At 42.4% G+C, this 27,790-nt stretch overlaps 1 long non-coding RNA gene across 1 annotated transcript in view; it reads right to left on the bottom strand.

Moving 5' to 3' along the window:
• LOC142053982 (uncharacterized) overlaps positions 1 to 27,276 on the bottom strand; it is a 61,460-nt gene extending 34,184 nt beyond the window's left edge. Inside the window, exons 1-4 of the long non-coding RNA XR_012659407.1 lie at positions 27,155 to 27,276; positions 26,116 to 26,243; positions 2,243 to 2,451; positions 597 to 678 (exon numbers count right to left, since the gene is read on the bottom strand). This is a non-coding gene — a long non-coding RNA (uncharacterized LOC142053982). The remainder of the gene's footprint in view (positions 1 to 596; positions 679 to 2,242; positions 2,452 to 26,115; positions 26,244 to 27,154) is intronic.
• Between the last annotated feature and the right edge of the window lie 514 nt (positions 27,277 to 27,790).

The raw sequence follows: 27,790 nt of genomic DNA, 5'->3' as shown, positions 1-27,790 counted from the left end.
GGTGAAGTCCTCCAGCTAACACTGAGAAATAAGAAAACAGTTTATGGCTTCCCATGACAGTAAAATGGGACTAGGCAATGAACTATTCAGCTCTGAGAAGACCAAGACATTCCTGGCAAGATCCATCTAACATTTAGATGGATGGATGGATAGATAGATAGATAGACAGACAGACAGACAGACAGATAGATAGATAGACAGACAGACAGACTGACTGACTGACTGACTGATTAATCAATCCTAAGAATGGAGCCTATCAAGTTAGGAAGCAGCTGAAATGTTGCGGATTACCTTCTCAGATTAAGGCCTTCCAGCCCCATCCAACTGCATGGCATTGGGGTAGCTCAGTTGTCTGGTATGACACCAGGAGTTCGGGAGAAAGAAAGCTAAACAATATCATACTCCAGACAAGTCGCCTGATGACTGGACCAACCTTCCTCGTCTGGGGCAGATCCAAACCCATAATCTTCTGAGGCACAGCATGAATTGGTTCTCTGGTTTCCGTGCACAAATAGAAGATGTTGGAGGGAGGAATAAACCTTCAGTGGGTGGATTTTTTTTTGTATTTACTATAGTCCTGGCAATAAATAACTCACCGGCCACTCTGTTGACAAACTGCAGCTCCCCAGGCATTCTTGGAACTGTTACAGTGAAAAATCTGGTAGAGTCTTCAATCCACTTCAGAAAAAGGAAAAAAAAAAAAAAAAAGCATTTATTTTGCACCAGTTCATTCTGTCATTAGAACACAATAACAGATGCTGCAGTCCACAGTCCACCTTCAGGCTAAACAGCAAAAAAAGCAGCTGTCCTGGTTTTTGAGACAATAATTTGTTGTTCTAATTCTTTATTGTATCTCCTCCTCTTTACTAATCTATTGCAAATTAGGGGGAATCTCCTCTGCCTTCTGTATCTATGCAGAAAAAGAGAGTGAGTTGAGGAGGCAATGCATCTCATCTCCTTCCTTAAAACCAATAGAGCTTCCATTTCTTCCCAAAACAAAGTCAAGGCTACATCTTCCCATTAGGGCACTATCACTGCTGTTAGCAGTGGTGTTTTTCTTCAAAGCCACCTTGCCCACCTCTTTAAAGAAAAATTCCAGACCCCTCTCTGCTCTCCTTGTTTCTAACCTCAAGCTACAAGGAACTAGCTGAGTTTAAGAACAATGGCTGGTTAATTTTTTTCCCTGTGGCCCTTAGCAGTTCATGTGAATTTGAGTTCCCACTGTTAAAAGAGCCTTAATTGCCAGCCTACATTGGCAATCTCATTGTAGACCCACCACAGCAGGTACTGGGCTAATTACTACAGACCTTCACACAGGATTGGAGTCCGTTTATTTTTTTTAAAGCATCTTTGTATTGCTGCAAATCTTCATATGACAAATAAGAAAAACACAATCCCACCCTCCACATTCAGTCTGAAATTTCTGACTTATCTACAGATTATTTCACCAAAGGCCAAATTCCGTGCTGGGGGAGCCTGTTTCTCTTTCCGCTTTGCTTGCATAAATCCCAGGTTGTATGAATTTATTTCAAGTTGTCTTTATGCTAGAGACTGGCATCAGTCCCACTTTCTCCAAGTTTGTGCAAATATGAAAGGCTGGTTCGGCCTATGGGAGCTCCCATGCCGCACTGCTTGAGCATATGCTTTGGGGGATGGTCTGAAAATATATTTTCAGTGACAATCCTGCCAGAACTTTTGGAATATAATTCCAGAAAGGTTCAGTTCCTTTTCAACCCAATCCCAATGCATCTTAAAGAATACCACATCACCCCATTTCTTGCCATTCTTAGAGATGCATATTTAAAATGACAAGGCATGCAAGAGTGCTTTAGGCCCTCTGCTGTCATTTCCCATTTTTCAAATTTCTCATGATCACTTCCCACAGAGTTTATCTGTAAAAGGTGCAAGGTGCTGAGTTTCTTGTTTGTAGTCATTAAGAAATCAAAAGCCACTACCAAAAGGCTTTAGATGGGTTACCAGCAAAAAACACAGGGTATTGGTCCTGGTATTAGACATTCTCTGGTATGAACATCACTTCTTTTTTGCTCACATGGATGCTAGAGAGTCCAGTGAAGGTAAGACCGACTTTTTCTTTTATTTAAAAGGGCCAATTTCAATTAAAACAATAACTTTGCATAGGTAGAACTCAGAGCAGAAATTAAAAAAATCATTATTGTCTTTTATTAAGTGTTGATTGTTAACAGCTAAGACTAAGGCCCTCACAGTTCCTGCCTCTTGTTACCTGTGGATGCTGCATCACTCTAGATACATGTTTGTTTCAACAGTGCCATTCAGGCTGGAGGGTGTACTTCTGCTCATGCTGACTATTGCAGAAAGCCAAAGCCATACTTGTGTCTGGGATTATCTGTGAAATAAGTCTTCAGCTCCCTCATCAAAGACTTCAACATTTCAGTTGTATTTTTCATGTCTGCTGGTTCTGAGGGATTTCCACTACAAGAAAAATAATCATCCATATTTCAATGTATTTATTTTTAAGGAACCTCCATATACGAACAGCTTAAAGGATCTTTAATTCTTTCCACTGCTATGAGTAAAAGAAGATTGGTCCAAGGGAAGAAGGAGTTGGAGCAGGAAGGTATAAGCCATTCTCAAAGCATCTGCTCAGAGACAGAAAAGAAAAGGAAGACTTTTGTGGTGTTTGAGAGAGTGTGGGGCCAGCCAGCCTCCTGAGGTCATTATCCTACCACTTTATCACCGTTGCATTTCATGGGTTAAGTCTGAATCCTTGGAGGAATTTGAACTGTGTATCTTAGGATTCCATGGTGAAGAATCAGAAAAAGTTTTTTTTTTTAAAAAAAATATTCAAATAGAAAACTAGCACCCGGTTGCAAAAAAATGCCATTTAGTTCAATGCTTTAAAAGAATTGATGAAAAATACCTAGACAGATGCTGAAATGCCAGACTCATCTCATCTGCTGCTGTCATTGGGCTAATTATAGTGGGGTTTGAACCTTTGTAGTTAAGCAAGTGACAGGGTTTCCATTATAAACGTAATTTTTAGAACTCATCAGTGAAAAAAGTCCTGCTTTCAGCTAAAGCTTACAAGTTTTTTTAAAAAGTACATGATTTTGCAGACATAGAAAGCTGGTTTTGTGGTAGGGGAAGAAAAAGTAATGTAGCTAATCATTTCTATTTCACTATTTTAAAAATAATAATTAGCTACAAAATGTCTCCTGTACTGCATTTGCATCTAATATTTTTGTTATGTATTTTGCTATATAACATAAACATGCAGATTTCAGTAAAAGGGACTGAATACATTTTTAAAAGTTTGAATATAATAGCTGAGGGGAAGAAAAACAACACACAATTCATTCTAGAAGAAATAAAGAGATCATATTTCAAAAAAATGTTTAAGTTTTCACAATGGACCTCTAAGGCATCCACTATTATATTTCAGATTTTTGCATTTGGACCATTTGAAAATATCTCCCTAAGTGTTATTTCCAGCATATTTACAAGTATTTTTCACAAGGCAATGCCATACAAATATGATAAATAACCCTATCTGGCCGTGCCTTCCAATATTGGTATAATTTTGCTGAAGTCAAAAAACGCCAGTCGAAAACACCATTATCGAAATATATGCTGATGGCAGAGCTTTCTGAACAGCAGGGCCCAGGCTCAGAGAAATACAGTGAAGCACAAATCCACTGCTTTTAAGAAGAGGCTTTTCTGCCCAGTGCTCCCTGCTGGATTTAGCCCCCTTTTCCTGTGTCATGAGCAAGCAATAGGCAACATATTTAGGCTCATCTCTTACTGATCCCTTGTATGTTCCATCTTGAGCTGGAATTCAGTTATTGTGGTGATGGGCACTAAAACAATGCTTGTAATCATTTCTGCAAGTATCAAGCACTAACGTATTTCTGACTAGCAATTCAAGAAAACAACACAGGACTACTTTTTAGTAGGATTGTATCTTTGAAGGAACTGGATTGTAAAGTGAAATGTCACTGGTCCACAACTTATGGCTGCCCTAAGAATACAAGTGGTAAATATAGATATTTTACTTACTGTTTTTCTGTTGTACTTTACACTAAATTGTTCATTTGCTGTGAAAAACTCCAAGTGACTCCTCCAAAGAATACTCATTTGTGCTATCAGTCAGCCTGCTCCTGAAATTCTGACACCTGTTCATCCCAGCAATGGCATGACCCCAAAGCATTGCTCTAGCAGCCGCCACCGAATGAGCTAGTGCTCCTTGCAAAGAGAGCAGCATTCTTAAAAAACATTACTAAAAGTCTCCAGAAGCTAAAATAACATTTTCAGTATTAGGGATTCACCTGAATACAAATACAGATTTGATTTTAAAGTATTATCTGTACGTTTATGAGAAGTGTTTTGTGAAGGAAGATACACTGAGCCCGGTGAGACTTCAATGAGTTTATTCTATACATCTCAACAAATTTATTGTGATCAGTTCTTAAGGTACAATGAGGTGTTTATTTTGTTTAAATAACTGCATAAAGATAAAACAGGACAAAAATAACAGATCATTCATCACAAAATTAAATATTCTGAAAATCAGGGTTTATGTTTAATTGCAACACCAGGCCAGTATATGATTGAGTGTTATTTGTGCATTAAATTATTTACTAATTATGCAAAAATCCCTAAAATTATGCAAGTTCAAAGCTATTTTTCTTTAACCTTTGTCCATTTTGCAAAGAAAAATTCCAGTCTTTATGCATTTTGTCATATTCCCTGAAGACTGTAGGTTTTCTTATTCCTGCTAACATGAAAGTACAAAGTATTAGCAAATGTTACACATAAATAGTCTACATTCGTGTAATAAGTCAGGTACTTGCCTCTTCTTGGTGTCCAGTCGCCACAGCTTATTCCTTTCTTTTTTTTAATGTGAGTTGTCTAAGGATCTGCTCCCCTTATAAGCTGAAGAACTAAATCCTGAGAGACAAGCGTCTGTCCCACGCTGGAGCAGACTGTAATGTGACAGAAACCTTTCTGCTTTTTTAAGTTGTACTGAAAAATTCTGTTTTGTTTGAAATATCCCACACTCAACAAGCTCTCTGTGCATCTTCCCAGATTCTTTGTGACTTACCAGGGGTAGGTTTGCTCTGGCCAAAAGTGGATCCATCTACTAGGTCTGCAGAGCAAACCTTAGAGGTCCTCTATCCGGCCAGAGGTCCAAGCAGTCTCCTCAAGCTCACTGCACAAGCGCAGCTCAGGAAAACTTCTGTTCAGACAGATACAAAGTTTTGGTGTTTGGTGTAATTCATCCCTAAACCAAGTTAAAATAAAAAACATAAGGATGAAGGTGGTGATTATATTCTTGGCTGGTAGCTAATAGCAGTGGATGGAACAAACTATACCTCTCTGAGACAGTTCATCGCTGTCATCCTTGCTTTTGGTAGTGATAATACGTTACTGTCCTATCCTACAAACAGAGCAGTAAGGGTGTTGTATAAGATGTGCTGGAGAGAAGAGTCAGAGTTACAGCCTAACACACGAAGTTAAAGATTTCCCCACAGGACACTCTTGGACTGGAATATACCCTTTTCTATACTCCTGAGCTTTCTATGAGGAAATTCTGATTTAACAAAAAAAAAAAAAAATCATCATTTTGACAAGGTAAAATAATCCAGCTAAACCTCAAACTGAAATAGTTCTATTTAACTCAGTTTTCTTCTTGAGAACTTTGTATTATAAAATAAATCCATTAGCAACATTGAAGTAAAAATCAAAAGGTATTTATTTCATTAAAACAGAATCTCTCAAGTAATGCAGTGTGAAAGATACACAAAATTTCCACTCCAATAGAAATTTCAGAGTATGCTAGTTTTATACCAGTTTATAACAAGTTTTGAAACTGCACCCTTTCCCACAGTATAGAAATTTCGATTTTTGCTCAGATCTACAATCTCTTCCTTGAAATAAATAATACACACAGACATACCTTTCATGCAACTAATGAACATGTCTGGAAGATCAAGATGAATAAATTTGTTTTATAGGGGCCATCATTGTGTTCAAAACTCCAGGCTCCAACAAATCTCCACTGTGCTAGGTGTTACAAACACAGGGGAAGAAACTATCCCTGTCCCTGCAGAGCCATCTGCCAGTTTAAGAAAAGACACATCAGCAGAGTAAAACTAACAGGAAGGGACTATGCGTTGATAGTGGATCAGACAATAAAAGTACAACTGAGCAGCTTCGTTGCTCCAAATACAGAAAGCGAGAGCAGGGTTAAAAGGAAAATCAGACTATGAATTAAAAAAATTGGCAAGCTATGAAAAGGAAGACTCTTAGATATAAAAAATTACTCTTCCCATTTGTGCCAGGAGAGTTTAAATATTTTGGAAACATTAAGCGCAGAGGCAAAGAAGCTGGGATGGGGCACTGGAAAGTGGAAAACAGGGAAAAATACCTTGAAGGGAGACAGAGCAAAGGAGGAGGGAAGTGACCAGGAAATAGCAGGGTACTCACACAGCCTGCAAACATCAGCCTGATCTCTCAGCCCTCCTTTAATGGCAGAACAGAATCGGGTGTGTAGGGGGAAATTCAAAGCAGGCGAGCTATCCAACAGTGAGCATTTAACTAGCACCTGTGTGCGTGCCTGCCCGGGAAGACTTCCCTTCCCATCTACACAAGCTACACAAAGTCAGAGTGTGTATGTGAGTATACCCCGTATATTCTTCCAAACCTGCTGTTCCCTGAACTGTGCCTGAAATCTGTCTGGGGAAGCGGTGGTTGATGCCACCCAAGACATCCAGGGAGCACACAAACAGTTGAACAGCATGGGTGGCTGTGGGCCAGTACCCAACCCTGTGTCATGGTCCTGTTATATTTGCTAGGATGGTCACAGGCAATGAGACACTATTTAGTCCTGAAATGAAGCAGGTCCCAACAGATTAACAAGAGCCAAGTAGCAACACCTGGAAACGGGATCCCACAACAAGACACAGCCCTGCCCTAAATGAGCCATAGGCCCAAAGGGTCTTATCTCCAGGATCCTTTCTGTTGCTTGTCATTTCAAAACATTTGTCAGTGATATAACCATCATAGCTATTGATAGATGAAGACATAGCCAAATATACTGGAGCTAAATCTGAACTAGAGGATCTTTCTCATGTGGGCCATTTTAGAGACATAAAGTTGCTCCTTTCTCCTCTTCAGTGGTGGTTACGTTCTCACTTACCAAATACATTAATTAGAAACCACAAATCTTGACTCATTTTAATTCACTTGACTTTGACTAACAGATTGGACACAAGATGGGTAATGCCAATACCAGCATATGAATATTTGCCACCTGGATCCACTCCATTTCTGATTTAAGTAGAGTTTGCAGTGACAAGAAATGGAGCTGCAACTTCTGTATCTTTGACTTTGTAACCACGGAAACCAGCACTAATTATATGTATCACTAATTTTAAAATGTATTCAAATTTAACACATTACTCTGAAAATATTGAGGTTGTTTTTCTTTTTCTCTCTCACCTTAATATGTTGCGGTTTGTCTGCTGGCTTATTTGGCTTATAAGCAGTTCCACCCACAAAAAGATAAAAGTACATACGTGAAAATTACATTCATTTTCTCTTATGTAACCAAGAAGTATAGCCATGCAAATGTTTGATCACACACCTCCTACCACTGCTGTAATCAAATGTGAGAGGTTACATTTCATGTTAAGGAGGTGCCATTCCCAAAAGTGAGAGAGAAAGCAGAGAAGTTCTGTCACTGATATTATGAAAGATCAACATTTCTGTGGAGCACCACAGTGATGGCTCATAGAAACAGGAATATGCAGAAAGGAAACTCCATACTTTTATCAGTCTTCCTATTGTTGTACCATAACGCCTACAGCTACATGCCAGAGGAAAAGCTGAGCTAAACCTCCAAGTAAAACTGTGTTCCCAAGACTTGCAACTGACCTTTTGGTTTACTGAACTGCCAAATCCCTAACTATGTTTGTACTGCTTTATCAAATTCCATGACTAACACCGGAAGGATCCTGATCCTGCACATTCATCATTTAGTCCACTAAAATCAGACATATTCGACTACTTCATACTTTCTTTCCCCAGCTGAAAAGGCATCTGCCATAGACAAAACAGGATGTGGAAGCACCAGAACAGTGAAATGCTATGGCTGTTCAACCAAAAGCCTTTCAGTTTTAATCCCTTTGTTTCGCATACCAACAGTATGGAAAGGTAACGCTAGTGGATGGCAACAAGCAAAGCTTGGACCAGAGCTTCTGGGTATGACTACACAGGTAAGCTTAAGTCCCAGAGCAATGTCTGAGACTAATCCCAGGAACCAGGACCCAATCGTAGCAGTGTTAAATTGTGAGGCATGTCCTCAGGATGGTTCTGGCCAGAGCCAGCTAATGCTCTTCCAAACATTTCCCAGGCACAGCTCAGGAGCTGACACAGATCAAGGACCTTTCCCAATGCACAGTTTGTCTCCGTTTTGGAGACGAAAAGCATTTAATAGCATGGACACAGGCCATTAGTACCAAAAAAACCAAATGAAAGCATGATTTATTAGTATGAAAGTGGCCTCGAAGGCAGAAGGTTTAATCTGAAGACCACATGTGTTCTATCATGCAGAGCAACAGGTTCAGTTCTCCATGACCAGGCTGCTGGTCTCCATCTATGTTTCACAAAACTTTCTCACATTGATATTGATCAAACCTGAACTGAAGGAACTCCACAGGAGCCTGAGAAGGCTACTTCATTCTCTGGGGATGTATGTTCTCTGACTCTGACCAATTTAGTTTTCATTTCCTTGCTCAAGGAAAAATCTACTCATCCCTGGAGTCAACCAGGGACAGGGGCACTCACACTTGTTCAGTTATTTAAAGAGAGGTAATTAGTCTTCCTAGGCTCCTTATCTAGTCAATGCAGAGACAAAGATCCCTCCAGAAGGTTATTCAAATGGAAATTCAGCTGCAGTAGAGGACAATTTGGGGGCCTCTATACAAAAAGAGCCAGGGCAAAGTTAACCTCCTAACATGGGCTAACTTCAAGTGCCTCCTACCACACTTTAATTCCTTAGAACATTTTAAGATAGAATTAATCTTTGATCATTTATTAACCTAAATCAAATGTTTTACATTTCATAATCAAACTTCAAGAAGAAACTGCTCCTTTAGAATGTCACCTCTAGTAGATAAGAGAGAGGAAAAAAGAGTGTCTTTAACAAGTAAAAGCCAAGCAAAACTCTTCTGTTAAATGGCCACAGGCAAATCAGCTTTTACAAAATCTGATCTCCATAGACGGTTTGCTTTGCTGTGTTTGATAACACCCATGAAATCCAAGAAGAAAGAAATAGCTAAGACTGTCAGCTGAAAAGGAAAACAATACAAGGTAATACTGAAAGAGTTGCCTCATTTTATCTTGCCCTTTTTCAGTGAAGTGACTTCAGATATGGCTGCGGTTTTCTGCCTGGTCTTGTTGTGCCAACATTGTAAATCAAAGGTCATTTTTATGCAACAAAGTACCAAACTGATCACTTCTCATTTCAGGAAAATAACAAATTTGAGAAGCAGACGTAGATCCCCCTGAACTGAACACACTGGCTAAAATATAGGCCTTTTCCTTCTTACGCTATTGATTTGCTGACTGGCATTGAGATGCAACATTTATCCTTGGTTTGCTTACATTTAACAGTAGCTTCCAAGACACTAAGAAGTAGGCACTATAATGCATCCCCTGAATGCTATGGGAGCAATTTAGTAACCTCTGGGAAAGATATATTAGGACTGCATAGCCCTTCTTATTTATATTGTAATAGTCCCTGTTACTAGCGGAAATTTCGGAGACAAGCTGGTTCAGTCCATGTTCCAGGCTGGGCCAGGGATGATTTGTCCTTGGTGAGAGTCAGGGCACTGCACTTGCATGTGAACAGGCTAATGAATTCCTGAAAATACAAGCTGCCCTAATTAAAAAGCTGTAAAGACACAACACATTTTGAAATAACCTGAGTTCCACATGGGGTAGCAATAGTTGACATCACCGAATTTCCTCCCTTTTTTGAAGGACAAATTAAGTGAATGGCCTGATGGTTTTAACTCAGCAACCATAGAATATTATTTACTCTCAGTATGTAGCTCCATGCAAAAATCAATTAGACTAAAAGTCCTCAGCTTAAGAAAGAAACAACTGGGAAGAAAGTAGGATACACGTCTATACCATCACAGCTGGTGCGAGGAGGAGAAACAAGGAATAACTACCCACTGTTTCTTACTATACAAAATTTAGAATCAACTAATGATGTTACCAGGTGATAAGCTGAGAATAAATGAATAGAAATTGTCCACCCCCGAGAAACACACACAAAGCAATAATTAAATTGTATAACTCATTGCCACAGGATACGGTGGTTTATAATCAAGTTCAAATAGCGATGAGTCAAATTCAGAGAGAATCAACCAAACACAAGTGGCCCAGAGGCAGAATCTCCTTGAATATAGTTGCTTCACTTATATACTTGCTATAATCATTTATTACCAGCCAATAAGCAAGATAGGAGGCAGCACTTGTACCTGTGTAGTTGTGCTTATGGTTCTCTTAGTTTGTTTTGGTCACATCTTCAGGGATTAAGAATGAGAACTGTCATCAAGGGGACTGCAAGGCAGTTTTGAAGACACCTTCCCCTCAGCTGGTGGATCAAGGACCTGATTATGCAAACTTTTTCCTTAAATACTCCCAGATGGCCACCCATCCTCTTGCAAGTCCACTGCAAATGCTGTCACGTCATATTACCGTGCCAAAGCTTGCTTACTGCACTTAAAACCAAAATATCCTCCACTGGTGGATATTTTTGCTAAGTTTATTAAAGATTTTCTTTCATATTCCTAGATCACTGATGCCCTAAACTTACCTCCTTACTATTCTTCAGGGCAGTAGAGTGTGCCTTCTCTTTACTTAGTCAACAAGGCCATCTCTTTAAAAATCAAGAGTAACAAGGTGGTCTGTACACGAAGTCACTGCTGTGCTGTTGCTGGAAGATAACACTGGCCTTTGATGAACCCTTCCTAGGTCCAGGATTTTCCAAATCCTTTCAGATTTTTAGACTTTTAACAGTTTAAATGCTTTATGTTCAATTATGCTTTTACAGCAAAATTACTCAAATGATAAACTGAGTCAGACTAAATTATAACAGTATCTGAGGCTGAGCTTGCCGAGAAGGCTTTAATTCAGAAGGTTTTACCTTCTGAATTCCAGTTCCGCTTTTCCTATTCACTACAGGATGAACTGGCTGCCTAGACTCACTGATATTAACCTAACTTCTGAACTCACCCCTAATTATCTCAAGAATATCTGACAGCCAACTGAGTGCAAAACTCATTGGCATTTCATCCTATTACAGGAGAAAGAAATGGGCCCATTGAACTGGCTTCTTTGCCTAAGCACAGCAGTATTACCTCTGCGTAAATTCTATTTCCATCACCACAAAGCAAACATTGCTTTTGCAGCAATAGGGTAGCAGACGTATTCTGCAGCACAGTTCAGTACTTCATGCCATTGTCTGCAATACATCCTCCTATAAAAGCAAGCTCGAGCCCACCCGTGCCTGAAACTCAATTTAGATAATGGAATCTTAACAATCCATCCCAAAAACTACCAGAATCCATTGTAATACAAGACTGTTTCAAGGAGGATTTATAGGTAGCAGGTCTTTGGTAGATGGTGGTGTTACCCATCTGTGAATTCCCATTGCTGTGCATAATTAGGAAGTATTTACATATGCTACTGCATTTCACTGTTCTGAGGCACACGGAGGATGCCAAGCTACTGTATGATAAATCGTATTTTTGAAGCAGATGGAGCTCCTTGCTCAGTTAAAATTTACAGTTAGGCATAATTAGAGAGGCCTGTGCAGAATATTCTTTATTTCTTTAACAACTTATCAAGTTCTTTATACTGCAAAGCAATTCAGATGAGAGGTCTTTTGAAATGTGTTGCTAATAAGCATTTTTACACTGCATCTTGCAGACGGCTCAGTCATTACACATTGAATGATTATTTCCCACCCTTGTCCAGGCACAGTTACACTGCAATTTCCCGCCCTCTTTCCCTCTTCTAGAAAAATTACACAACTGGCCATTTCTCTAGCATTTTCCATTTAAGGATCTCACAGAATTGCCACTATGAAGTATCGCAACACTCCTTCAGGATACTAACCTCATTAGCTTCTGCAGAAATTGAGTGCAAAGAGATTAATGTGAAGATATGTTACAAGTTGCTGAAGGTTTGGTTGCTTTTCTTTTTTCGCTCAAAATGGCCTCATTTTCAGAAGTGCAGGTCAGCCACAAACCTGAGCAGTGGAAACTGGATGCTTTCTATCTTAGTCACTTTTACAGGGCTCAAGTTGGGTCTGGGTTGGTACCTTGACTAAGCTGGTGTTGTTATTCAAACCTGCAGGACATAATTTTGTGCTTCGTGGTCGTGGAGTAGGCTGGAGTATCCTAGATAGTGGGAAATCAGTTGGGTATTTTAAAATGTTAGGAAATCTAGTAAGGTCCCCTCAAAGAATCAGTTATTCCAGGCTTTGTCACTTCACTTGGCCCTGCTGGTTGCAGCTGAGTGGTTACAGCTTCTCTACAGCACACCCTCAGAACTCAGCTGTGTGGGATCTGGTGCAGGCCAACCCATAAGCTCACTCCTTGCCTGACACAGCAACGCATAGCAACCAAGAGGCTTTCCAAGCCTTGCACTGGGGAGCACATGCAGAGGCACAGCTTCTGTGGGAAATCGCCTCAGATCCTGCACAGCTAGTGATGATAAAACCCAACTAAAATATCATTAAATGCGGAGTGGCCCTGGCTGCATTCCTGTTCTAGAAATATGACACAGAGACACCTGAACTGGCTCCAGAAAGATTTGTTTATTAGTCTTGCTGATGTGCTGAAAGCTGAGTTAGACAAACAAACAGCATTTCTGGACTGGTGAAGTGCTGCACCTCAGTTGAGTAGCCCTGCCAGATCCAAGCAAACTCTTCCACTGTGGCACAGAGCGTCCACTGCTTGGGTACAGAGCATGGGCGACTGAGAGCTGATGCAGAGATTTAGTGCTGCAGATATGGCCTTCTCCCTCCTCCCACCCATTCACCACATCTGGATGAGAAACCTTCCCTCCAAACTGGCATCTCCAACTGCCTCTCCCCTTCAGGCTCCTCTGCAATTTAACACACTTCCACCTTCACACCAGTCTGGGGATGCAGTCTCTCCAGAAGCAAAAACTCATAGGAGTAACAGTAGCAATGTCCTCCTTCACCCACCCAGAAACACCAAACAAAATATTTTAAGATAAAATTGTATGTTATGAGCAAGATTATAGGATACAGGCTGCTTCTCATCCCATGTAAGCACACCAGGAGATTTTGTGCCGGGATTCTGAGCACACTGTTGCACTTCCCCTGGCAGAACAAGTATTTTGAGGTTTCTGCTCTCTTAAGCCCTTGAGAATCGGGATCCATTTGCATTCAAGACAAAATTTCTTTCCTCCCTTTTAGGCTTCTGGATATCCATACACGGAGTTGAAGGAGATTCCTCCCTCTCCTCTTGGAATATCCAACAGAGCAACTAGAAAAGCTTCTGCCCAAGGCAGAGTCACAGCCCTCTTTCTCAGGTGACCAGCTTCAATGGGCAAGAAGTGTCCTCTAATAAGGGCCTTAGTTGCCAGGTCATTTCTCACAAGAAAACCACTTTTTTCTCTCCTGAGTAGAAGCAAGCCAGTAGTTTGGAGTGTTTGCAATTTGATGGGAGCACTCCCAGTCAATGATCATCACTGAATACCCTCCTGAGTCAGCTCAGTATGTCTGTGCAGTGAGAAAGGATTACTGCAGCAAGGCCAGCATCCCCTAGGGGTATTAGACCAAGCTGAAAGTAAAAGGACAGTAAAAAGGTAAAGGCCAGTCAAGCAATCAAAATGGACTTTGCACTGTGGTAATTCCCAGTTTGTACTCTACCTGAACAAAATAGAAAGCTGTGTAAAATATTTTAAAAACTGCTGGGAAAAACAAGCAGGTGAAATGTGCAAGTGCATACAAGGTATCACCACAACCCGTCATAATCATGCTCTTCCCATGCTCCTGCTGCAACCACCTGTGACTTGTTAGCTAGTCTCTGGGCATGGGAGAAATGCCAGTTTCTAGCCTCCCACCTTTGTTTCTTCTGATGTAACTTAGCCAGGAAGTTTTGTCACATAATACCATAGCCTTTAAGTGCACATATTGTATCTGACTTACCACTGCTGATGCTTCCCTGAAAGGGTTATGGCTTTCAATTTTGGAATCTGCTTAGTGGCAAAATCAGCTGCTGATGCAAAATGATGCAGACAACAGTACTGAAGCCTAGGGGGACAAAACAAAGCTAAGTGACCAGGCAAAACCAACAGAGGTAATAAAAGAACAGGATGATTTACATTGGAAGAAACAATAGTAACCTGTCAAACATATATGTGAACCCATTAACCTCTCCTTAATCACAATAAGGAGATTGTGAGGTCATATCAGTATTGCTAATGTGGTGGGCTGACCTTGACTGCATGCCAGGTGCCTACCAAAGCTGCTCTATCACTCCCCCTCCTCAGCTGGACAGCGGAGAGAAAATATGACAAAAGGCTCATGGGTTAAGATAAGGCCAGGGAGATCACTCAGCAATTTACATCATGGGCAGAACATGCTTAACTTGGGGAAATTACCTTAATTTATTAACAGTCAAATCAGGGTAAGGTAATGAGAAATAAAACCAAATCTTAAAACCCCTTTCCCCCACTCCTCCCTTCTTTGCGGACTTAATTTTACTTCTGATTTTCTCTACCTCCTCCCCCCGAGCAGCACATGGGGACAGGGAATGGGGGTTGTGGTCAGTTCATACACGTTGTCTGTGCCATTCTTTCTTCCTCAGGGGAAGGACCCCTCACACTCTTCCCCTGCTCCAGTGTGGGGTCCCTCCCATGAGAGACAGCCCTCCACGAACTTCTCCAACATGGGTCCTTCCCACAGGCTACAGTTCTTCATTAACTGCTCCAGTGTGGGTCCCTTCCATGGGGTGCAGTCCTTCAGGAACAGATTGCTCCAGCATGGGTCCCCCACGGGGTCACAAGTCCTGCCAGCAAACCTGCTCCAGCATGAGCTCCTCTCTCCTTGGAGCCACAGGTCCTGCCAGGAGCCTGCTCCAGCGCAGGCTTCCCACAGAGTCACAGCCTCCTTTGGGCATCCACCTGCTCTGGCATGCAGCCTCCACAGGCTGCAGGTGAATATCTGCTGCATCGTGTACCTCCATGGGCTGCAGGGCACAGCCTGCCTCACCATGGTCTTCACCACAGGCTGCAGGGGAATCTCTGCTCCGGTGCCTGGAGCACCTCCTCCCCCTCCTTCTTCACTGACCTTGGTGTCTGTAGGGCTGTTCCTCTCACATATTCTCACTCCTCTCTCCAGCTGTTGCACAGATTGGTTTTATTTTTTTGTTCCCTTTTCTTAAATACATTTTCACAGAGACACTGCCACAACCACTGATGGGCTCGGTCTTGGCCATCAGGTCTGTCTTGGAGCCAGCTGGCATTGGCTCTGTCAGACATGGGGGAAGCTTCTGTCATCTTCTCACAGAATTGTCCCCTGTAGCCCCCCTCTACCAAAACCTTGCCACACAAATACAGTACAGCTCTTTCAAATGTGACCCATTTATAATTCACTCAAGCCACAGATTACATGTGTTCCAAAATGTCCAGAGGCTCACACCATGGGCGTAGCACCATGAGCTATGAACCTCAAATTATTGCCTTTCCAGTTCACATCCTCCTGAGCAATGGTTCATCCATGTTCAAAGACTATAGCAGCTTCTGTCTTCCAACAAGACGTCAACCTGTTATCTTCCAAAGATTCCCATTGCTCCTCTTCAGGCAGAAATGTCTGTAAAGATATCTTTGCTGTGAGTTCTCAGCACCCTGGTCTCTCTAATATTGATGGTGACTGTTGTCTTTTCATCTTTATAGCCTTTTCTTGCTATGGCGCATTCAGAGGCCTTGTCACAGATGGATTTCTCTGCATGGTCATATAGCTTCTTCATATTCCAGTTCTCACAAGCTAACTACAAAGTTTTCTCACATGTCACCCTTCTTTTTTTCATTAAATATCTTTCCCCAACATTGTGCAGGAGATGTGTACTTTGGTCTCTCTGCCTGCTCAGAACTTCTTTCTTCCCTTCGCACTGTGCAATTATCTTTCACAAGCTGCTTTAAGCTCTGCAGCAACCCCAAGAGCTGAAAATCTCACAAAACATCACTGAAGAAATGCTTCCTCCAGTGTGAAAAGCTCATAAGTGCCAGATATGCTACTATGTGCAGTCTTATCTGCATATGTCCCTCCAGTCTCCACCTCCTAAATAATTCCCCCACCTCTGGGACAGGAGAAGATGCTTAACTTCTAAGGCCAAAAGCTGCTTGCCACGAGTGTCAAATTAGCAGTAGAGACTGCATCCTGCTGAGGTTTTACAACTTTCAAAAGCTGTGTCCCACTGCACCTGCTGTCTTTTGAAACGAATTCTCACCATTCACCCCATCAGCATATCTCATCAATTCATTTTAACAAGTTAAAGCTGGTTTTGTTCCTCCTTTATTCCCTCAAGGCAAAGCTCCTTGCCCCAAAAACTACAGGCATATTTGATCCTTATGCATTACAATTTCAAAGTCTTTACAAGGGCAATTTTAAATTTTCCTTGCTCTATACAGCACCAAGCACAGCAGGTCCTAACTTTGCACATCACTAAGCACTGCACAGTGTAAGTCAAGTCAAGTAATGAATAGAGCTGTCAATATTTAATTTACTGAGCATTTCCCTGGGGCCCACAACACACCTCTCAAAAACTCTTGCTTAGAGGTTCCTTCACCATGAAGAAAGCTCATCCATTTGATCAACTCATTTTTTAGACTTTTCTGTGGTGTGACCTGCAAAACACCAAAATGATACTTCCATATCAGGTTCATCATCTTCGAGCACAAGTCTCTCTGCCTTTTCACTCCCTTTCAGATCATGGCAGCTCATTGAAGTGTGAGACACCCTAATCTAATATCTTCAGCCTTTTCTCACCAGCCATTTCAAGTTCAATTACTGAGAGAGGAGAGGGGACAGTACTGACATGCAGGACAGACTTGAACAGGCTTTCCTCCCTCTTTTCCACAACAGAGAGTCTGTGCTCAAGAAAAAGTAGGCAAGAGACCTTAAAGGAGAGGCCTTGCAGGAGGACATAGCAGTAAAATATATGCATAACGTATATGCGGCACAACATGTGTTTATCACAGACTAAGTGAAAACAGGAAAAGGACTAAGAGGTCACTTAGTCCATCAAGGCAGGGTCATGTATATTTAAGCCATCCCTTTCTTTACATTTTCCAGCACAAAATAGCAACATGCCGTTTTCTGTTTCTTTTCCAAGACCAGATTTCTCTTCTTCATACTTATGATTATATCCATGTAATCCTCAAGGAGCTGTGAACACTCAGAGGACACCAAGACTAATGCAATGGGCAGGAGACATTACCTGCCAACAGATGGATTCAGAAAGATGGATTCTTTCCCAGAAAAATGGAAATCCTTTCAAGCCAGAACAGCAGTCGGATTTTAAAAAGCAGACCTCATGAGCAGAACAAGACACAAGCAAATAAAAAACAAAGGGAGAGAGAAACTTTCTTAACAGTGTGTTCAGCAACTGCACTTCAAGGTCTTACTGAGCAGTGTATAAAATGTAACACAACAGGACTTTACAGCTTAAGGCAATAATGAAGGCAGGGAGGGCCAATTCTGCTGGTCCTATTGCTCACTGATGCTGTGCCAGCTTTTTAACAGGGAAAAGCCATGAAAATAATCTCCCCTCAGCTTGCAGCTTATGCGTCCATATATGAGGCAACATCTAAATACATTAAAGCTCACCCCAATTATTTCCAACATAGAGAAAATGAGGAATGCCGGGCTTGGTGTTACAGAATCACTTTCTTCAAATTGGGACAATGCTTGAAGTTTGAAACACTCTGAGGTAGATTCGCAGTAGGTGCAGACATAACCAAAACTTTTGAAAGGATTTACACTGACTCATCTAGCTCTGCTTTTACCTGCTCTCTTGATTGCAAAATATTTGTTTCAAAGAGATTTTTTTATTTACCCAAAAATGCATTCATCTTTATAGGTTCATTGTTGTAGCTTCAAAGCGGGATTACACAGTCGCTGATAAATACAGGAACTTATTTTGTCATGTCTGATCCTGCATAAATAGATTTTTGTTTAACAAAAATTCCTTTGTTTCCTGTCACTTTGTTGCCCAGGGGTTAATTTTGGCATGCCACATGCTAAGGGGATATATTGCTTTGAGTTAGAAAACAGTGGGGATGCTGTTTGTCTGGAATGAAACGAGAATGGAGCTAATTACTAAATAAAATAAACTTTTGGCCCTATGCTTTACCTCCTTTGACATGGGGTTCGTTCTGAAGGTAGCACTTGGTCTACCTGATTAAAAACAAACACTGACATTGTTAATACTGTGACTCAGCCCACATGTGTTCACTGCGGAATGGTACACCACTCTAAAACACTAAAACATGATATCCAGAAGGACGGTCTGTGCCGTTGCATGGATCAATGTGTGAAGATTTGCAGGCACAGCTCTATCCTGAAGGAAGTCTGACTCACCAGGATACCGTGGGAAACGTACTGGATTAGAAAAGACTTCCACTAGTAAGGCTCAATGGATGTCCCACTGGCCCAGGCAAAGGGTGAAACCATCAAGAACTGTGGCACGAACAGGACAAGCAAAAAGGCAAATGTTAGCGGCAGAGGAAATTGTAAGACTAGCCCCATGACTCAAGAGCTGCTAACGGATTTGGTCTGCCAGCCTTCCAGCTCCTTGCACATCAGCCTGGTTCAGGTTGTCAGACCCAGAAAGATCTGAATTAGTCATGTCCATTTGTCTAATCTCCATGTACAGTGAGGCAGCTTTTGAGAGATGCCAGCACCTGTGACAGTTTAACGGGAGAGTGGTACAGAGCAGGGGTCTAACAATAAGAAAGGGAAAGAGCATCCTGTGACCTCATATTTATACAGACAAAGAGGTTTTAAATCTTCATAAGATGGCTTCCTTCTGTGGTGAAAGCCAGTTCTTTGGAGAAAAAGCAGGAGTCCATCATTTTGGTAGTAGGTGGCAGCATATGCTGCTTAGTACAAGGGCAAAGTGACATCGGGATACACAGAGATGCCACATAAAACTAGGAGGATTAAGATCTCCAGGGTGTGGCCCTTTGATCTCTGTTTTCTGATGACAAAGTTGGAGCTTTGGTGGCACTGGCTTTGTAAAAAGGCATGAGATGGAAGCAGGTGACCCCACCACTTACGGAAGAATGGTTTTGTCCTTCAAGTAACAGCTTCTTTAGCTAACAGTCAATTTGGTTGCAGTGGGGAATGACAAGTGGCCCATTGAAGAACACCTCACAAGAGGAACACAACCAGAGAAGATCAGTCTAAGGCAACATCACTCCACCTCTCATGCCAGACTGGGAACCCTGCAGGTAACTGGCAAGCCTGCTGCCATCAGCTGCCCCCACAGAAAAGCAGCCCTTCTTCGGGACAAAGGGGCAGGAATGTTCCAGCATCACCCACATCCCAGCATGTGGCAGAGGAATTCGGGGAGGGCTTACCCATCATTTCCCTTCTCTACCTCAGCTACCACATAGAGATGAACCCTGTCTCACACAACTCTGACCAGACCCCTGGATCCCTGTTCATAAGAGAAGGAGGGACGGTGGTGGAGGCAGTCTTTAAAAGCTCCATATCTCATTTTATCCCAAGGAGAGGGTAGGAAATGGGTACAAATTCCTCCAGGGTCCTTCTTTGTCATTCCTTCTCTTCCCATCTCCACCCATGTAGCTTCCAACTAAAGAAAGAAAGACTGACCAGAGCTCCCTCATCGTAATTGTCTCCACTGTCCTGATTTCTTGCTCCACCCAAATTTTCATCCTTCCTCTGTCAGAAGCCCTTAGTCTCTTCCTTTTTGAAAACAGCTTTCAAGCTTTCTGGACTTCCTACAGAATGCAGTCCAAGCAAACAAACATGAAAAACAGTTTTGGTGACGGAGAAGCACAGCAAAATTCCTATTTCCCCTCCTAGATTCCTGCCCAGGCAGGCTTTGAGTTGACACCAGCAATGCTAGCATAGACAGAGTCTGCAGGAGTCCTCTCAGCTCATGCAAGAGCAGCCAGGCTAGAAATCCTTTAGCATTGTCCTCCAGGACACACCAAGTCATAGCTTAGACATTTAAGCCAAAGGTCTGGTTCTCAAGCACATAAAGAGGAAAGAATCAAAGAAGTGGATCTGGTTCCCTTTGTTGGTCTTTTGGGGAAGGGAACAAGGATATGGAGAAAGAAAGGACAAGGATGGGGAGCAGAGGTCTGTATCTCAGGATCTCCTTGCGTAAGTGACTCTAAAATGGGAGAATATCCCTATGCTGGCCTTCTGCAAGTCCTATCAAATTTCATAGCAATCTAAGAAAGTAGGTAGATTTTGGCCCATGCAGGCAGTCAGGAGCCAGGGAAGAGTCTGTAGCCTTCACTGCAACAGAGCCTGGAGCCAGGCTAGGTTGTACACAATATGTCTGTTAACAAGTTAGACTCACAATAGCCTCCAGGCTCTTCCCACTTTCCAGCGCATGTGCCTTCTCTCAAATGCTTGTAGGGCCTTGACGGAGTCTTGCTCTTGTTCCTTGGCACAAATTACAGCATGTAGCCCATCAACTCCTCATGTTCTCTACTGACTAACAATGTCTGGAGTGTGAGATCGAGAAAGGGGAGTGAGGCCCCCATGCTTAACTGCAAGTGAGGTTCCTGCTATCCACCACTGCCCAGATCCAGCTATAGCTCCATTGCCCTTCTCCAGCATGACTATAGTGACAAATGTCTCATGCTTTGGGTCATGGCCTGAATCACAGTCTCACACCCTGGGAAATGCACATACATGAAGAACCCGTAGCTTCAGGGCCATGCACCTTGGAACTGTGCCCCACAATTGCCTGTTTTCTAGCTAGCTGGTTTGTTATGCTTCGAGATGAGAAACATCCACCAAAGCAGTGCTCTGAAAGTTAGCATACACATCCAAGAGCAGTTCCACTTCCTCCTCCCCCTCTCCTGTCTATCCCCATAGTTCTCCAGCTCCCACAGCAGCTCTCATATTCCCCACAATCCCATTCAAAGCAGCCACATCCTCGAGACATGCCAGGAAGGCTGACACTACAAAACCACACTACTTGACTTTCAAAGCCACCCTGCCTGTGGGGAGCTATCAAACACTGCTGTTCTGGGCATGCCAGCAAAAGCAGAATGAAGCAACAGCATTACATGAACTTTAAACCCACCTGATATTATTTTCAAACAGCCATTTTCCTGGTTGATCTTTTAAATATTTCTGAAGATTTCTACACTCCCTGAATAGAAAGAGCAGCAGCTCCCAGTCCTGAGCTGCAATTCAATCACCTGCACTGCTCTGAAACCTAAGCTTTTGCACTGATGTTGTCTAAACTTGAAGGACTGGACCAGTATCTATGACCCAAACTCTGCTCACAGCTTCATTTCCTATGAAAGGTCATAGCCCTTCATATTTCTCGAAGCTGCTTGGTTCCCTCTCCTGCCTGCCATATGCATGCAGTATGAATAGCACTGTGGGGTATGTTTACCCTTTAGGGTAAACCCAGAAGGTCAATTCAGTCTTTAGGAAGTAAAATAATTTTACTATGGGGCAAACTTACCTGAGTGTCAGTGGCTGATTTCCAAATAGTACAAAGGGTTTAGTCCAGTTCTGTCATTAATTTCAGGGACAGATTCTTGGCTAAGTTCCACACGGTCATTTGAACCATATCTTAAGGCCTCCATCCCCAAGGGATAAAAAAAAGAAAAACCTCTTCAGGCAAAAATTAATGCAATGAATAAAACATTTAAGAAAGCTCCTTGAGACTTTCTTTCCCCTGTGCATTTTGCCCAGCAGAGCCCTGGCATAAACATGCAGATCATAGACAAAGCTGCAGAACAAATAATTGATTATTACTTCTGCCAACCTCAGGACTAATCACTACATGTATATCTGTACCACTCTGTCTGCCTTCTGCTTTCCACCTCTGCTTTAATACACTCTTTAAGGAAAGGATTTTGAAAAAGAGCTTATGTAGCTTGTCACTCCACTCTGCCAGGGCTTTAGGGATAGCTTGGCACTGAAGTTCTTTAGGTACCTTCAAAAATGCCAGCCCGGGATATTAACCCATTTCTGTTTTCTACCCTCACACTTCAGATTTATTTAGCACCAGAAAAGAACATCAACAGAGCTTTAATTTATATTTTTTTTTAATGGAAGGACATCTTCTTCCTTCCTGCTCCTATGAAAAGCAGAGGACCCAAGAAACAAAGATTAAGTGTTTAATTTCACCAGGGTCTCAGACGTCCAGCAAGTTATCAATATCTCTTCCTTCATGCTCTTTATTTTCCACCTCTTTACTTTTTCCCCCCTCACTTTGCCCTTTCTTCCCCTGCCATTAGAGACCCTCCTCTATAGCACCATCCGCTGGCTTAGCGAAGGAAAACTTTTGCTGACTATTGGAGAAGAAATTCTAATGCTGCTTCCTTTAGAGCAAGACTGGAATAGTCTCCTGAGGGAAGTGCCAGAAGTCCAACTGATTGAAACTTTCAAAACAAGATGTCATGTTGTGCAGGAACAAGTAGGAAATAGGCTGTAGAAAATAGTCCTTAACAGACAAGAAATAACCGTTACACCTAGTTACAAAATGCTTGATGATGGGGAGACTAGATGGCTTTCACAGGGATTTTCTGCTGAGAATAGGGAGAATAGATGAGATGTAAAGGTTTGTATCCCCCCATCAGCACTGCCAAGCACAGTGCACATGGTTGAGGAGACATAACACAAAGCAGATACACTACAACATGTCCCATCCCTTCCCTCCCCTATGCAATGTCCATGCCCTCCAGATCCCTTTGTTTCCCCCCTGCTCTTCTTCATTTGCCTCTAGAACATGTATACTCTCAGCAATCCTGCCTGTTGTGCTCCCAACACCATCACATTTTGTAATTATATAGGAAAAAAAAAAAGAAAATTGACCTTGTCTAGCACAGCATGTTTCTTACAAACCCGTTCCACTTCCTGCATTTCTGGTGCACTTCAAACTCTTTCTGGAAAGAATTACTCTGGACTGGGCCAAATAACAAGTTATGTCGTGGGAAGCCCCTACAAAGAGAAAGATAACTGAAAAGGAGTAAAAACTTGCAGGTCAGTCTGATGCAATGTCTTCATTAGGATCTAGCAGGGGCTTATCCAAACCAACACTAGCAGGGGAGTGGGGGGTTTTGCAAAGGAGTTACAGGGCAGATGAGAAGACTCAAAGCACAAAATTGTGCCTGTAGGTCTTTAGAGTTCTGCCTAAATCTCACGCACCAGGCATCAAGATTCACAGTGATCACTCCTGCCAGATGCTTGGTCTGTACCTCATGTATGAACAGGACAGTGCCATGGCTTCTCTTGGGCTTCATGGCCCCTTCACATGAAACTTAGCTTGTGACCCAGATCCACCAAGCGTCTGCACTGGGTGCACAGGGTCACAGTGCAGGAGAGAGGCGGCACCTGGGATATGCCATTTAGTTGAGTATTACTACACATGTGACACCTCTACAACATGATACTTCCATCTCCAGCCCAGCATCCCCATTTCATGACCAGATACAGGAGTCTTACCCACTGGAAGAACAAAAAAAAGCACACCAAAATGCAAGCAAGCAACTGTGCCAGAGATAAAACTGGATCCTAGGTTAATTATAAGCAGTGAGTGATCTCTCTAACACTGATAAAGCACGGGAGTGACTCCACAAAAGACATGAAGATCAGTCAGGCCCAGCATCGCATCAAAAACAAAACTGTAATTAGAGTGCATGCCTGAAGAACATAAGTTCTGTACCACAGCACTGACCTTACAAAAAATCTTCCTATAAGTAAATCAAACTCTCCAGCAAAATGTTTATGCCAGACTGTAATTGCACCAGCTGCAAGATCTGCAATGACGGAAACCCTTTGAAAAGGTTAGAATTATAATTCTATAATATGATCCTATTAATGGACTTTTTATCATTTAAACAGCAAGTCAGGAAAAATACTTTTTCCTTTCACTCTCTCCTCCTTTCCTAGTCTTGTGCTGTGGATGCAGTCACTGCGAGAAACCACTGCTCATACTTCTGGGGTGTTTTTTTGCAAATACTTCTCTTCCTATTTAGGATGGCAATCAGGAGATCGTTTGAAAAGAAAGCTTAAAGGCTTAAAAAAGTAGTAGTATCTTGCACTAAAAAGAAAGCTTTGGAATAATCTCAAAAGCAGTAGGGTTTTATACTGAATAAAAGCTAGGAATAATACTTTTCCTTTTCTAAATGCTACTTTGCAACTTCAGAATTTAGAATTCAAAAATCTAGTTTATTCTCAGCTAAATAAAGCATACAGGCATACAGACCTAGCTGGGGCTAAAGGTGTTTCTACAGGGAACTCACACTAGCCTGCCATCTACTCAAACCACAGCAACAGTCATTTTTTTGTCATTATTAACGTGCAAAGCTGCATTTCCCAATGTTCTTGTAGGAATATGAATCACACTGACATTCAGCAGGATTTGTGCTCCTAGATAATATTTGAAAATTCTACCCATAAATATTTATATTGAAAATATTGCCTGGAATACATCTCAATAAAATCACTGTCCCAGTTGCACAGAGTAATGACAGAGTAACTTAAATAGTAACAGCAAAAAGCAGGCATTGCGCAAGCGAGCCACTAAGCTAGGTCTCACTGAGAGGGAAGGCTGAGCATGGTCGGGCACAAGATGACACAGTGAATCACCTCATTACCATCCTGACAGGCAAAAGCAGAGCAGAAATGCCCAGCAACAACCAGTATTTCAGTGGCATTTCAGCACAGCACTTAGCATACTAACTACCAGCAAATAACACAGCTCTTCCTCCTAAAGCTAAATTGAGGCTGTTGAGCTCCAAATAGGCCAAGCCCAAGTGCACACTTGATTTGGCATTAGTCTTGTACCTGGGCGTCAACAGTGTTTGTGCCCTTGCAGGGATGGCTGCAGGCAGGGCTGCAGGCAGGGCTGGGAGCAAGGCTGGAGGCAGGGCGGGCTGCAGGCAGGGCGGGCTGCAGGCAGGGCTGGGAGCAAGGCTGGAGGCAGGGAGGGCTGCAGGCTGGGCTGCAGGCAGGGCTGGCTCTGTGGGGGAGCTGTGACACCTCCCAACTGTGCCCAGCTCCAGGAGGGCTCAGGTGACTCACGTTTGCACTGATGCACAGGACTCGGAGAAATGGTAAGGCAGAAAAACCCAACTTCCATTTCCAAAGGCAGAGAAGGAGGAACAAAAAATAAAAATAAAAGAAATTTTGCAAGGTTTCAGGGATGCACATGAAGGGGTGTCTGCTGGGATGGAGGTACGAAAATGGGACAGCTAGGAGATGGGGCAGCAGAGGATGGGGCAAAAGCCAGTTTCACATCCCTTCAGATGGCCCTTGAATGTCAAAGCAGAGTTTCAGCAGTGGAGTAGAAACTACTGGAGGAAAGCTTTCATATCAGAAAAGCAGTCTGGAGGAGACGTAAGCAAGTCCGTGTCAAATGAGCACAAAAGCTGTGGAATTAGAGAGGTAGCAGCAGGTACTGGAAAGAGCAAATCTTTGGGTGAATTAGAACTGAGGTATCGGATAGTCATCTGGCAATACTTGCTTAAGATTTATACATCCCACAAAGTGATGTGAGAAAGAAAAGAAGTAAATAACGCACAAGTATTTTTCACAGGTGGTCAGGGTGGAAACCCTTAGGAAAACCCCCTGGAGAGACCAAAAGAGAGTAGCCCAGAGGCTAGAACTGTGGAAAGCTTTAAAACCCCAGCCAAAGACTGTTTATGAATACATAAGGTATCTCCAAAGCAGTGAAACCCGCTCACTGGCTTGACTTTGAGTTAGCAGCAGTAGTATAGAGCCAAGCAAAGATTTTGACAAGCCACTTTCCCATGTCAGAAAACAGCCACAGACTTCACACACTGCCCACATGTACACACAGAAACTGCTTTCAGAGCCCCCTCATCTCTTCTGCTAGGACACTGCTGCCTGCTGGGGGGAGTGTAACTCCATGGACCACTCCAGCAGGGAGCAGAGACCAGTAATAAACACTCAAAAAAGAAAGGTCCTAGGTATAGAAGCACAAATTTCCTCTGTAAGACAGATATTCACAAATTCAGCTTTGCCCTCAAAACAAAGATACAAAGCTCATTTACCAAAATAAGCGTCCCAGCACTCAATGCACGTGCAGAGCAGCAGCACTGGTCAGTTACAAGAAGATCCCCAGGTTTGGCTCAGGTGCCACAGTGAAGGCAAAGGGCATCATTCCCGTGGGCACTTACTTGTGTTCTCGGTGCCCTAGAGCAGTCTGGAGCAGCTTAGCTGCAGTAACACAGAGGCAAAGTAGCTTTTGCAGCCCACGCTAAGAGGCATGGCAAATTCAGCTGAGCTGTGATCTGCTGTGGCCAGTTTGCAACTGATACCAAAGTCAGCAAGTGAAAAGCCATTGGGTATCTCTGTACAACACTGCTCCGATGCCTTGGCACAATTTCCACAGAACAACTGCAAATGCCAAGCAACATAGTTTCCTTCCACTAAAAAGCAAGAATTTATCAGTTTCCAAGTGTGGCATCATTATTCTATTTACCATCAAGCAAGAGAGAAAGGATTCAAATTTACATGTGATTGACTAGATTACCTGACTGATGCACTTATTTCCCTTGGCAAATGAAATTAAGAGAAATGCTAATGCTCCATAAGAACTGTGCCCAGTATAACATACACTTCTCTGGCCATTGCCTATATCACATGCAGCAGCAAATGGGTTTGTTTTCATTAAAGTCCCAGCTGCAATATCTGTTGCTCTAGCAAAAGATACTCTTTGAAGGTTGGCTTGAAAAAATTAAATACATTTTTTTTCTATTCTAGTTGGCAGCTTTTCCTAGCCTAAGTAATACCCACATTTTACATAACCTTTTCTCTGCATAACACAGTGCTAGAGCATTTCCCAGCATTAAAACACCTTTATTTCATGCCTACCAGTTATCAGGGGGCAAGGTTTGTATGCGAGTTCACCAGGCCAAGATGCCAGCACACCAGCCAAGATCACTAGCCATGCTTGAAGCAGTGCTTCTAAAATAGCTACTGAGAGCAAGACTGGACCGATGCCCACATCGCAGTGCTACTGCTAGGGTGACGTGAACCAGCTAGGTTACGCGTGATTCGGATACATGCTGCAACCACATTGCCCTGTTGCAGTAGGAATAAGCTTTCACAACAGCTATTGGATAGGGGGAAGAGGATGGTGAAAGGGCTGGGTGGGTCAGAGTTAAGATTACAGTAAAAGGTCTGTAACGTCACATGCGGCAATAGCAGCCATGAGATCAGTTACATACCGTTAAGAGTGGTAACTTCTCATTTCCTTGTTTTTTTCTGGGTTTGCATCTAGCATGTGGCTGCCTGAACAAATCAACTTAATGTTGTTTCTCCATCTGTTGGGATATAGTGTGATAAGCTTGTATAATTTGTAAGTTAATTGTTTACATATGTTCCTAAAATTGGAGGAGAAGAGAAAACGGTATGCAGGGAACGAGCAGGGATGGAGGAGTTAACGGATGCAATGACTGCGTTCACCTCTGATCTCATCGCAGCTCAGGGAGAGCTTGGTGGTTCCTA

This window comes from Phalacrocorax aristotelis, chromosome 2 (genome assembly GCF_949628215.1).
Source record: "Phalacrocorax aristotelis chromosome 2, bGulAri2.1, whole genome shotgun sequence".
Taxonomy (NCBI): Eukaryota; Metazoa; Chordata; class Aves; order Suliformes; family Phalacrocoracidae; genus Phalacrocorax; species Phalacrocorax aristotelis.
Note: the sequence above shows the minus strand (reverse complement) of the source record. Positions and strands in the feature narration are given on the sequence as shown.